Source organism: Loxodonta africana, chromosome 15 (genome assembly GCF_030014295.1).
Source record: "Loxodonta africana isolate mLoxAfr1 chromosome 15, mLoxAfr1.hap2, whole genome shotgun sequence".
In the NCBI taxonomy this organism is placed as follows: Eukaryota; Metazoa; Chordata; class Mammalia; order Proboscidea; family Elephantidae; genus Loxodonta; species Loxodonta africana.
In genome coordinates this window covers 70,916,502-70,929,220 of record NC_087356.1, presented here as the reverse complement: position 1 = coordinate 70,929,220, position 12,719 = coordinate 70,916,502, and the positions used below count along the sequence as shown (strand labels likewise).

The 12,719-nt window shown below is 37.2% G+C and overlaps 1 pseudogene; it reads right to left on the bottom strand.

The window, feature by feature from the left end:
* Window positions 1-2,173: 2,173 nt before the first annotated feature.
* LOC100670555 (olfactory receptor 10D1B-like) lies at window positions 2,174-3,763 on the bottom strand (annotated as a pseudogene).
* Window positions 3,764-12,719: the final 8,956 nt, after the last annotated feature.

The window sequence follows — 12,719 nt, the reverse complement described above, 5'->3', positions numbered from 1 at the left end:
GTTCCAAACTCAGCTTAGGTCATGTGAGCGGTGATAACTCATGCATTCTTATTTTAACTTCTATAAGTAAACAGATGCTTTTCTTCTAAATTGAATTTACAACATGCCAGTTGATGATGGCAAGGAGAGCAAGGAGAAAGGGAAAGAAAAAGACCCGATGCCTTCTCTCCATAAGGCTTTAGACATTTAGAATCTCTACATATTGACATCATAAACATCTAAGTTTCTTGATGGTCTATTGCATGTGCTAATTTTTGAGAATGATTTCAAATGCCCATGGACAAACCCAGTATTATTTGCTCAATTAGAAGTCTATACATTTTGGCACTACACGCAACAGTAATACTTAAATGCAAGAACCTTTGAACATTTCGCCAGCTATTTTCCTTGGTGAGACAACACATTTAGCAGAGGTGGGCAATCTCTCCGAAGTGAATATACTAATGTTCTCTTCCCTCCTATAGGACAATCATGAAGGGGCAATTGCATAGGTGTTTTGCCGGCATGCCTAAATATTCAGTTGGGTATGGATCCAACAAACTTGGTTGATTGATTCATTAGCAGATGCTTGGCTGAAAAATATGGAAGATGGAAAACCCAATCCCTGTTGCAGTAGATTTTCTTTCTTAATACTTTTTACAGTACCCCATTTATAGGGTTTATCAACATGTATTTTGTATAATGTATAATATGCTTCTTTCAAGAGATTGTTAAGGCTGGGGGCATGCTTTTTTCATTTTTTCATTTCTCACCTCTAGCACAGTTCGTTGTTGTTAATTGCCGTTGAGTCAGCTACGACTCATGCCAATTTTCTGTACAAAATAATAAAACTTTACCCGGTCCTGTGCCATCCCACAATTATTGATATGTTTGAGCCTATAAGGTTTTCACTGGCTAATTTTTGGAAGCAGACCACCAGGCCCTTCCTCCTAGTTTGCCTTAGTCTAGAAACTGCTGAAACCTGTCCACCATGGGTGACACTGCTGAAATACCAGTGGCATAACTTCTAACATCACAGCAACATGCAAGCAACCATAGTAGTAATACCCAAATATCAACTAGTTAAATGAAAATAAATGGCATCCCAACTATATTCCTAAAACGTGTCTCATTTAAGTTCTGTGAGAAGCAACAATTAGGGGACTGCAATAGAAACTGAAAAATAGTAAAGGATCATCACAGAAATCCAAGGGACTTTTGTAATTTTACCAAGCCTGAAATAACATGAGATGCATTTCCACCTTCCTCCTTAGGCTCTTGTTTACCTCAAAACAAACAAACAAACAAAAACAAAACACATAAACATACACACATAAAAAAGTTAAAAAAGCCACAGACAGCAATAAAAGTATCCTGAGATCTTAAAAAAGGTGAGGAGGAAAAAGGCGTTCTCCCCTTCAGGAACATGCATAGGCTCACCACCCTGTCATGAAGCTGAAGCACCATGTTGTTGGGGCCAGTTCAGGCTGGCAGATTTCTGACTGCTCTCTGATCCTGAAAGAACCAAGAGAGGGGAAGTCTTGCCTCTGCTTCAGGAAATTCTCTTCCCATCACCCTTTTCTCACTGTCCTTTCTTTCCTTCAGATTGCTGCCAGGTTTGAAATAGCACATGTCTCTTAGCATCTGTTGGTAAGTCCAAACTTTAGGAAATAAAAAAAATGTAAGGGGACAGGGCTAATGTCACAGCCTTTTTGTACGTAGAGTATTCAAAAATACAAAACAATAGCAGCCTTAGCTCAGCATCGACCACTTACTGTGTTAGGGAATAGAAAGCCAAGCTGAAATTTTCTAATACTGAAAAACAACAGAATCAGTTACTCCTCTAGACTCCAGCTAGCTGATCTGCCCACATTCTCTTTCTCCTCCTGTGTCAGCTCCCAACCAGGACCAATTCTCAGGTCTAAGACCAACAGACAGTTTTTGTGAAGGATACATCACACTAGTACCTCTGCTTCCCCCACTATTGACCTGTACTAGGTCCCAATCAGAAGTCTTTTTTCTTTATATATTTATATTTCAAAAGTCAAGGGTGTCACCTGAAGCAATGGGGTTGCACCTCTACTATTTTTTAAACATCTGAAGCATCAAACGAGGCATTTGAGGAGATGATCACTGCAGACAAGATGAAGAGATAATCATGAAGAGGAAAAGAAGAGGAGGAAAAGATGTGGGAGAGAAAAAATGGAGAGGGAATAAAGAATGAATGAAAGAAGGTCCGAATATTTTGCCAACTGGAAAAAGACAACCCTTTCTGGGCAGGACAGCTCATAAGTTATGTGGCCTGGTGCAAGTCACTTTATTTCTTCAAGTCCTTGCTTCTTCATCAAAAAGGGGGGTAGTGATAGTATCTTGTTCCCTAGAGCATATTTTTTGCAATGAGTGTAGTTCTATTGAATTGTTAGCTACTGATTTCTCTCTATCACTTCTCAGAAAGTAAGTCCAGCTGCTGTAGTACTTCCCTCAAGGAATATTTCACTTCCTTATTTCTTAGGCTGTAGATCAAAAGGTTCAGCATGGGGGTAACCAGCTTATTCTGAATTTGAACAGCTGCATTATTTTTTTTTAGGAGTGGGCTGCAGGTAGATGAGAACTACTGACATAAAGGCAAGGAGTGTGGCAGTGAGGTGGGCACTGCAGGTGGAAAAGGCACGGCATTGGCCCTCTGCAAAGCAGATTTGAAGAATAGAGAAGACAATACAGCTATAAGAGGTGAGGATGAGAAGGAAGCAGCTGAGGGGCATGAGGCCCACACTGATGAACCCCACCATCTCCAGGGTTGAGGTATCTGCACAGGCCAGCTTCAGCATCACTGGGACATCATAAAAGTAATAGTCCACCTCATTGGGACCACAGTAGAGCAACTGGAAGGTGAGAGTGGTTAGAAAGATGGCCTGAATACAGTCAAAAAAAGAGGTCCCCATGGCCAGGATGGCACACACTCTGTTACTCGTGATGACTGTGTAGCGCAGAGGGTAACATATGGTCACAAAGCAATCATAGGCCATCATGGCGTACAGGAAGCCCTCAGTGCAGCCCAGGAAGTGGTAAAAAAAGAGCTGGGGGACACAGCCTGCATAGGAGATAGCTCGGCTGTTCCCTGAGAGGTAGAACAGCATCTTGGGGGAACTCACTGAAGGGAAAAATATGTCACACACAGACAGCTTGCACAGAAAGAAGTACATGGGCGTGTGAAGCCAAGTGGAGGAAACAATTGCAAGTAGGATGAGCAGGTTCCCCATCAGGGTGAATAGGTAGAAGGACAAAAACAGGATAAAGAGGATGGTCTCCAGACGCTCTGTGTGCGGGATGCCCAGCAGAATAAACTTGGTCACCATTGAGACATTCCTCATCTTTGTCAGAATGATAAACTTCAAAGAAGACCACAGGATGCCAGACTGTGAACACTGATGTCAAACCAAGCATCTCTCTGATGGATATATTGGCTTCATGTTTTACCAATCGACCTTCTTATGTAGGGGCAGATCTACAGAAAAGTACAAGGACAGCAAAACTCTTGATTGTATTCTGAAACTGTTGGTTTTGACTAAATGGACTAAACTCACTATAGCATATCTTTCCCAGAGATTGCAATTTAAAACTCTAGATAGAATATAAAAAGGAATTGCCTAAGAAATACAAAAAGTATACAAAAGGAGGCAGATTGGAAAGAGGAGTCAAAATTTGAAGAAATCCATGCAGGTGTGATGTGAGTTTCCTTTTTTTTTTTCCTCCCCCAATTTTCTCCTGTTTTTTTTTTTTTTGTCTGAAGGAGGATCCCAATTACAGAAGCGTGTGGCGGCTTTTCAGCAGGCTAAACTCCTATAGGTATACCGTCTCTTTGACATGGAAACAGGGTGTTGCCATTATTTAGACTCCAGTGATTTATTGAAATGTTATTTTAATTCCAGTAATATATAGAAATGTTATTCTTATAAAGCTCTGTTTCCTTTTCCCTTTTTTGTGGTATTATTTTTCCTCTTTTTTGTTTTAAATTTAGATTCTTTTTTCCCAGTGTTTTAATTTGGAAGGAAACCCTGGTGGTGTAGTGGTTAAGTGATACAGTTGCTAACCAAAGGGTTGGCAGTTCAAATCCGCCAGGCGCTCCTTGGAAACTCTATGGGGCAGTTCTACTCTGTCCTATAGGGTCGCTATGAGTCTGAATCAACTCGATGGCACTGGGTTTGGTTTTGGTTTGGTTAATTTGAAAGTTTAAGTTATTGATTTGAGATCTTTATTCTGTCCTAATATTTCTAGTTATAAATTTCCCTTGAGGCACTGCTTTAGCTTCATTCCACGTTTTGATATGCTGTATCTTCATTTTTGTTCATCATAAGGTATTCCTTATTTCCCTTTTTATTTTTTAGGAGTGTATTGTTTAATGTGCACACATTTGGGAGTTTCCTATATTTTTTCTGCTGTTAATTTTTAAGTTTATTTCATTGTGGCCAGACAACGTACTCTGTATTATTTCTATCATTTTAAATGTATTGAAGTTTGTTTTATGACCTATTATATAGTATATTCTGGATAATGTTTTATGTCCACTTGAGAGGAATGTATATTTTGTTGTTGTTTTGTGGAGTGTTCTATAGAAGTCTGTTAGGTCTAGTTGGTTTATAGTATTGGCCGAGTCTTCTATTTCTTTATTAATCTTTTGTCTAGTTGCTCTATCCATTTAAAAGGAAAAAAAATTAAGTCATAAATTAATAGAGAATAAAAAACAATAGAGAAAATCAATGATGCTAAAACTGGGTATTTGATAAAAAAATTAAAAAAATTATTTTTAAATTTTTTATTTTTTCTTTATCAATAGGATCAACAAAATAGACAAACCATTAGCTAAATTGACCAAGAGAAAAAGAGAGAAGATTCAAATTATTAGAATCATAAATGAAAGAATGGACATCACTACTGACCTTACAGAAATTAAAGGGATTATAATACTATGAATAATTATGTTCCAACAAATTAGATAATTTGGATAAATGGGTAAATTAGTCAAAGGACACAACTGCCAAAAGTGACTCAAGAAGAAATAGATGATCTGAATATACCCATAACAAGTTAAGAGATTGAATTAGTAATCAAAAAATGATCCATGCAAAAAAAACCAGCCCCAAGTTTCAAGGCTGTTCAAACTATTTCCAATAATTCAGCAGAAGTTGATCTCAACTGCAAATAGCAACTTCAGTATGCAGAACCACATTCATCAGGTAAAGTATAGACAAGAAGACAATTTTGGACAGGAAGCCAACTTCTGTGGCTATTAATATAACATGTAAATATCTCAAAAGAAAACAGCACAAGTGAGTTTTGTTTTCCAGCTCTTGTAGAGAAACATGTAAAAGACCATTACTTACAGTGAAAATAATTGCAAATCCTGCACAAAGGACAACTGTTTGAAGGCATCAAAAAGCTGTTGTTCCAACCAGGACTTGATAGGCCAAGATGTTGGAGAAAAGAGCTGCACAAAAAATAAGCCTAATATTGGCACTAATTTCTCCCTCCAGACAGTTTCTGATTTAGCTAGGATGAGTAACACGCTAGGAAGCAAAGTGAAATGCAGCTGAGAAGTCAATGGGGCTTCCTGAGATAGCCAAATGGGGAAAACAACCCAAGTGCCCACCAACAGATGAATGGATAAATAAAATGTGGTATATTTCTTATACAATGAAGTATTATTCAGCCATAAAAAGAGCTGATCATTTGCTAGGTTCTGTGCTAATTTCTTTTTTTAATTCAGTAGTTTTTTGTTTTGTTTTAAGTCTCAAAACAATTTGATTAAACAGGAGAGAAAATAAAAGCACAGAGAGGTTTAGTAACTCCATCACACTACTAGAAATTGACCAAGCTGACATTTAAACCCAAGTCTTCTGATTCCAGAACCAAATCCTCTAGTGTGATTGCTCCTAGGAATCTTTTGCCCAAAGAAGCCGAGATACTGTCACTTATCTTCAAATGCCTGAAGAGCTGCTATGTAGAATTGTGTGGTTTTCCATGGTGAATAACTAGTAAAAAGGAATGAAACTAACAAAAAGTCAGATTTCATTTCAGTATAGAAAGAAAAAAAAAATGAGGTAAGTTTCCTTATGAAGGAATGATTTCCTGTCACTCTAAGTATTTAAATATGAGTAAGATGACTTTCTTTCAGGATGCCATGAAGGAGGTTCCTAATTATAATGCAAGATTATCCTATATACACCCTTAATGTCCCATATAACTTTAAGATTTTTTTAATTTTATTAGATATTTCATATTTATTTTGCCCACATTTGCAAATATATTAAAAAATGTAGGCAAAATAAACATTAACAAATAGTTTCTCTGGTGAATAGGTGGCTTTAAACACAGTAGATCTATTCACATCTGTAATAGTACTTATGAATATCACTAAAGTGGCTACATAATAACAACTTAATACCATCCCTTAGGCATTTTAAAATGGGTTGCAAATGCAAAGAGGAAGGCCAGAATATCCCTGTGGGAGAGTCCCTTAGGGTGATAGAAGCCTATTGAGATGCTTTTGTGTATGATCTTTAATTAAAAAAAAAAAAAAAGATTTAAATGTTGAATATAAATATTCTAGGCATTGTACTTTAGGTACATTAAATCCTCAGTTCTTGTCACATGTCTATGAGAAAAAAAATTGTAGTGTTAATTCTCCTTTTACATTTGGAAAGTGAGGCACAAATTGTTTAAGCAACTTAACCAATACACATCTGTTAAAATGTAAAGTTAAATTCCACGTCTAGGATGTTAGGAATCCTTTCCTGAGTTCTTACTAATTCTGACTTCCTAATGATAACTTTAATGTTATTTTTATATTGCTTTATTTTTATAATGTGATTTTATGCTTCCCCAATTGATTCTCACAAGATTCCCTATGAGGTAGTGGTAATTAATCTCAATTTCCAAGTAAGGACACTGAAAGAGAGTTTATAGCTTTTCTAAAAGTAAAAACTGAAGAGCAAGTCATACGCAAATCTTCAGACTCCAAGTTCAGTTTTTTTTCCACTATACCTTTGCCACCTCTAAAAAGATTTGAAACAGAAAAAAATTGCCCCTTTGCGAGGGAAAAATCACTCACAAATTCATTCCGCACATTTGGAGGTGTTGTTGAAACCCCACAACTTTACCATCTTTATCTATTGTTTTCTGAATAGTTAATGGCATGAGACTAAAGCTCAGGAGAGGTAGACAAGTCTCCAAAGATCATATTATATTTCCATCAGTAGGTCCCGGAGCTACAGAGAAATTTCTCTTTCTGAAGGTTATTCCCAAGAGCACACTTCAGATTATGGTGGAACATAAAGGAAATTTGTATCACAGTTTCTTCATTCATTCCTTGTTTTTAAGTCCTACTTCTGAGTGTTGATAATCAGTAAGCATGCAGATTTTTTTTTTCCATCCAACTGCCTAAAATAGCCTGACCCTCTAGTAGAGTCCACCCTCTTTAAATGGGAGGTGAACTTTTACTTTTGCAATTCCATGTATTTATATTAAACAATGCAAGAACCACAATAGCATTCATATAAAAAATAACTATGCACATACTATATGCATGTATGGGAAGAGGAGTTGGTAGAAGATGATCAACTCTCAAACAAACTGAAAAGGAAATAGTTCAGCATGGATTCTTGAGCCTTGATCCCTCAAATTTTGATGCTCTGAATTCAAATCAGAAGGAAAGAATGATTTCTCATGTGATTCAGGATGTATGTATGGGGAAAAGTCCAACAAGTGCTTGGAAAGAAAGATCTGTGGTTCACTCTAGATATGTAGTTAGAGGTACAGATTTGTAAATGACCCTCCTAAAGGTGAGAGCTGAAGCTGTGAAAGGGCATGATGTATTCTATCAGAGTTCTCATCCACTTGAGTTTATGGATGTAAAGGATTCCTGGATAACTGAGAGAGTGATCTGGTTGAATCACCTTGTTGTTAGGTGCCATGGAGTTGATTCCTGTTCATAATGGCCCCATGTGACACAGTAGAATTTCCCCCATAAGGTTTTCTTGACTGTAGTAATCTTTATGGAGACAGATTGCCCGGTCTTTCTCCCACAGAACTCCAGGGAGGTTCAAACCTCCGATCTTTTAGTTAGCAACTGAGTGCTTAAGCATTTGCTCCATGAGGGCTCTTTTAATCACCTTAAGAGATGTTATTTCATTACTATTCCAGTTAGCATCATGAGAACAGTTAATATTGTGTCTTTCACATAATGGTTAGATGCTCAGCTAACAGACATCTGAAGATTGGTGGTTCAAAACCGTCAGTGGCTACATAGGAGAAAAGACCTGGCAATCTGGTCCCATAAAGACTACAGCCTGGGAAACCCTATGAGGCAGTTGTACTCTGTCCTATAATCCACTAGACGGCACACAATGACATCTTCCCCAAATCCTCCCTGTTTTGTCATCATAACAACTGAAACGTATTGACATCTAACTTCATTAACAAAAGGAGGTACAGGAACAACCAGTGGTGTTTGCCTTTTGAAGACCACCTTCTTTTCACACTTCATGATCTATAATTCCAGACATACCAGGACTTTGTGATAATTTAAGTCTGAGGGTTTTGATCTAATAGTGCAGCATCTATGTAATAAATCTTATAAGTTATGCATTTTTCATATATTGATTACATAGAAATTAAGTTATTTGTCAAAGAAGTTTGAGAGAGAAACAAAGATCACAGAAGTTTCATTATGTAAACAAGACTTGAGGATGAATGCGACAGACCCAATACAAACCCCTTCTTAGAATATGAGAAAGCAGAAGGAAGATGTTCAAAACCTTTTGTTTATCAAATCATTTCAGTTTTATTTTCTCCGAACATTAGGTCTCCACCTGGTTCATTTGAAATCTCTGGCGCCCTGTCAGAAGCTGTTATCTGTCTGGTTTTCAATTCGTAGCAGACTTGACTCAACCCAGGATGATTTCATATCATGAGAAAAGGCAATCAAACACTTTGATCCCAGGTTCAAGAAATAAATTTTCACAAATAATTTATATTAGTTAACCGCCTTCATACATAGAAACAATCTTCAAAAAGCCACTTTAACTTTAGTTCTCTCTTAGCACATACATAACCGGCCCTAAAAAAGCGTATGGGCTATTGAATGGGAAGCTTTGATGTTCCTTGCTAGAGGTCTCACATAGTGATATCATCATCTTTATCTTGTGGGCTCGGAGCATGTCTGGCTAAGCACACCCATGAACTTCCTTTCTGGTGCTCAGAGCATCTTGGTGCCAAGAATACTGAATAAATCAATATTTATGTTTTAGATTATACTGTGGCTACACATCAAAAATAAAGAAAGCAAATTAAATACTTATACTCATCAAAAGACTTCATCAAACGAATAAAAAGGGAACCTACAGACTGGGGAAAAAAAATTGGCTATGACATATCTGACAAGGGTCTAATCTCTAAAATTTTAGAATACTTCAATACCTTAATAACAGAGAGACAAATAATCTAATGAAAAAATGGGCAAAGGATATGAACAGACACTTCACCAAAGCAGACATTCAGGTAGCTAAAAGACACATGAGGAAATGTGCAAGATCATTAGCCATTAAAAAAATGCAAATTGAAACAATAGTGAGACACCATCTCACCCTGATCTTGGGCTCTAATCAGAAAAAAAAAAAAACAAAACAGAAAATACCAAATGTTGGAGAAATGCAGGGAGATTAAAACTCTTTTGAACTGTGGATGGGAATATAAAATGGTACAACTATGGAAAACAATATGGCACCTCCTTAAAAAGCTTGAAATAGAAATACCATAGGATCCAGCATTTCCACTCCTGGGAATGTGTACTAGAGAAATAAGAGCCATCACACGATAGCTATATGCACACCCTTGTTTGTTACAGCATTATTCATAATAGCAAAAAGATGGAAACAAACTAATTGTGCATTAACAGATGAATGGGTAAAATAATTATGGTATATACCACAAAGGAATATTACCCAACAGTAAGGAACTATGAAGAATCCCTGAAATATTTCACAACATGGATGAATCTGGGGGGCATTATGTTGAGTGATATAAGTCAATCTCAAAAGAGCAAATATTGTGAGAACACTATTATAAAAATCCAAGAAAATGTTTACACACAGGAAAAAAGGAATCTTTGTTAGTTACAGGGAAAGTGAGGGGTTGTGAGGGGAGATCACTAACCAGTGAAAGGGAAGACAACACACAATATAGCATAAGCTAGAACAACTTGACCAAGGCAAAGCCATAGAAGTTTCCTAGACACATCTAAATACCTTGAGTCACCCAGTTACGGGGGCTGAGGGTTGGGGACCACAGTCTCAGGAGACATCTAGGTCAATTAGCATAACATAGTTCTTAAAGAAAATGTTCTACGTCCTACATTGGTGAGTGACATCTGGGGTCTTAAAAGCTCGTGAGCAGCCATCTAAAATATATCTATTGGTACCATCATGTTTGCAGCAAAGGAGAATGAAAAACATAAAAGACACAGGAAAGTAGTCCAAAGGACTAGCAGACCACTTAAACCATACCCTCCACCAGCCTGAGCCCAGGAAAACTAGACGGTGCATGGCCACCACCACGTACTGCTCTGACCAAGATCACAATACAGTGTTCCAGGCAGAGGGGGAGAAAAATGTACAACAAAATTCAAATTCACAAAATTAAGATCAGATTTACTAGCCTGACAGAGGCTGGAGGAACCCCCAAGACTATGGCCTCCAGACACCCTACTAACTCAGAACTGAAACCATTCCTGAAGCCCATCTTTTAGCTAAAGATTAGACAGGCCTATAAAACAAACAGTACCACATGTGAGAAATGTGCTTCTTAGTTCAATTAAGTATAGGAAACCAAATGGGCAACAATAGCCCAAAAGCATGATAAGAAAAAAAAAAATAAAAAGGCAGATGGACACAGAGAGCTCAGGGTGGGAAGGGAAAGGGGGAGAGTGCTGACACATTGCGGGATTGCGGCCAATGTCACAAAACAATCTGTGTATAAATTTTTGAATGAGAAATTGATGTGCACTATAAACTTTCACTCAAAACACAATAAAATAAAGTAAAAAATATTAAGACAAGCACCAGGATTACCTAAGATTTACCTAATCTCAATAAGAAGGGGGATCTGCATGGAGTCCTAAAACTGAAGAAAACACAGGATGTCAGTAGACCTGGATAAAGAATTTTAGGTCGGAGAATTTTTATTCATTATAAAAAGTTCTGTTTTGGGAAACAAAAGAGGAGATGAAAACAAAGCAAGGTTTGTAATATAACTATATGCTTTTGTCCCTTAAGGTGGACTGGACATATCTCATCCCAATTTCTTTACTATATCCCATTTTAAAGAGTCCACAGCAGATGATATCATTGAAAGAATCAAGAAAGATGCAACTGACAGGTGGTTTGGAGGAGGAGCCAAGGATATGGGGAAGGTTTGAGCAGAGAAGTAAAGGACCACTCGATTAGGTAGTGTCATGGAGTCTAGGCAGAAAAAGAGACCCTATGTGAGGTTTTCTAATTCATTGTTTGGGGGTCACTGGAGAGATCTTTGGAGCACAACATGAGTGACTACACAGATGGCAAACCGCTGGCTAGAAAAAGTGGTGGTTGAAGGGAGCTCAGTGATAGGGTCACTATGAGTCAGAATCAACTCGATGACAATGGGTTTTAAGGGTTCTGCAGATGACACAAATGTGCTGGCTGAAAGTGAAGACAAGGGAAAACACGATCATGGTCTAGAAACTTACAGTTATGGTGACTAACTCATTGGTGCTTATCTTGGTTCTTCCCGTTATAATGAAGCATGAGAGAGGAGAAAATGACTACCATGTTTTTATTCAAATAATACAAATGTTCTAAGTTTCTTTGCCAGCCGTGCCCCATGTTTTCATAGGCACATTATGCTATTTTTTACAGCAACATGTAAAAACAAAATGGTATAATGTACTTATCAAAATACCTGTTGGCAAAAAAAAACATAGAACTTGAGCATTATTTGCATAAAAATATGGTACTTCAGAGCCCTCCTTACAGATGTATGTCTGAATTCTGCCACTATAATTAATTCATAGCTTCTAAAACTTCTTTTCAGATATGTAAATTATCCTAGAAATAAAATAAATGAGATCATTGTCAAAGAAATATAGGTCTCTGTTTGGGTTCATATTATATGGAGGAGAAGACATCAAAGACTAGATTTCAGTTTGGTCAATGATCAATCTAATATACCCAAATCAAATCTAGAAACAACCCATCCTGATGAAATCAGCCAGTTTATTGGTTGTCTACTTTTTTTCAGGCATAATTCTCAATGTTAGGTCTATAGTGATCATTTAACCATGGTTGTTGATCTGCAGAAGTTTTATAAAACATGATGGAACCAGGTAAATATAGAATCATTCATAATAAAAGGTAGTGGTGGCAACTGCAAACACTCTGTGCCAGGCACTGATTGAAATACATGTATTTATTAACTCATTTGATTCTCGCAACTATACTAAAAAAAAAAAAAAAAACTATACTAGCTGGTAGATATTAATATCATTTTCATTTAACATATGAGGAAACTGAGGCATGGAAAGGTTAAATAACTTCTTGAACGTTATACATTTAGGAAAAGGCAGAGACACGATTAGAGTCCAGGCAGGCGACTTCAATGAACCATCTCTTAACCTTTCCACCATGACATTAACTCAGATGCAAGAAGCA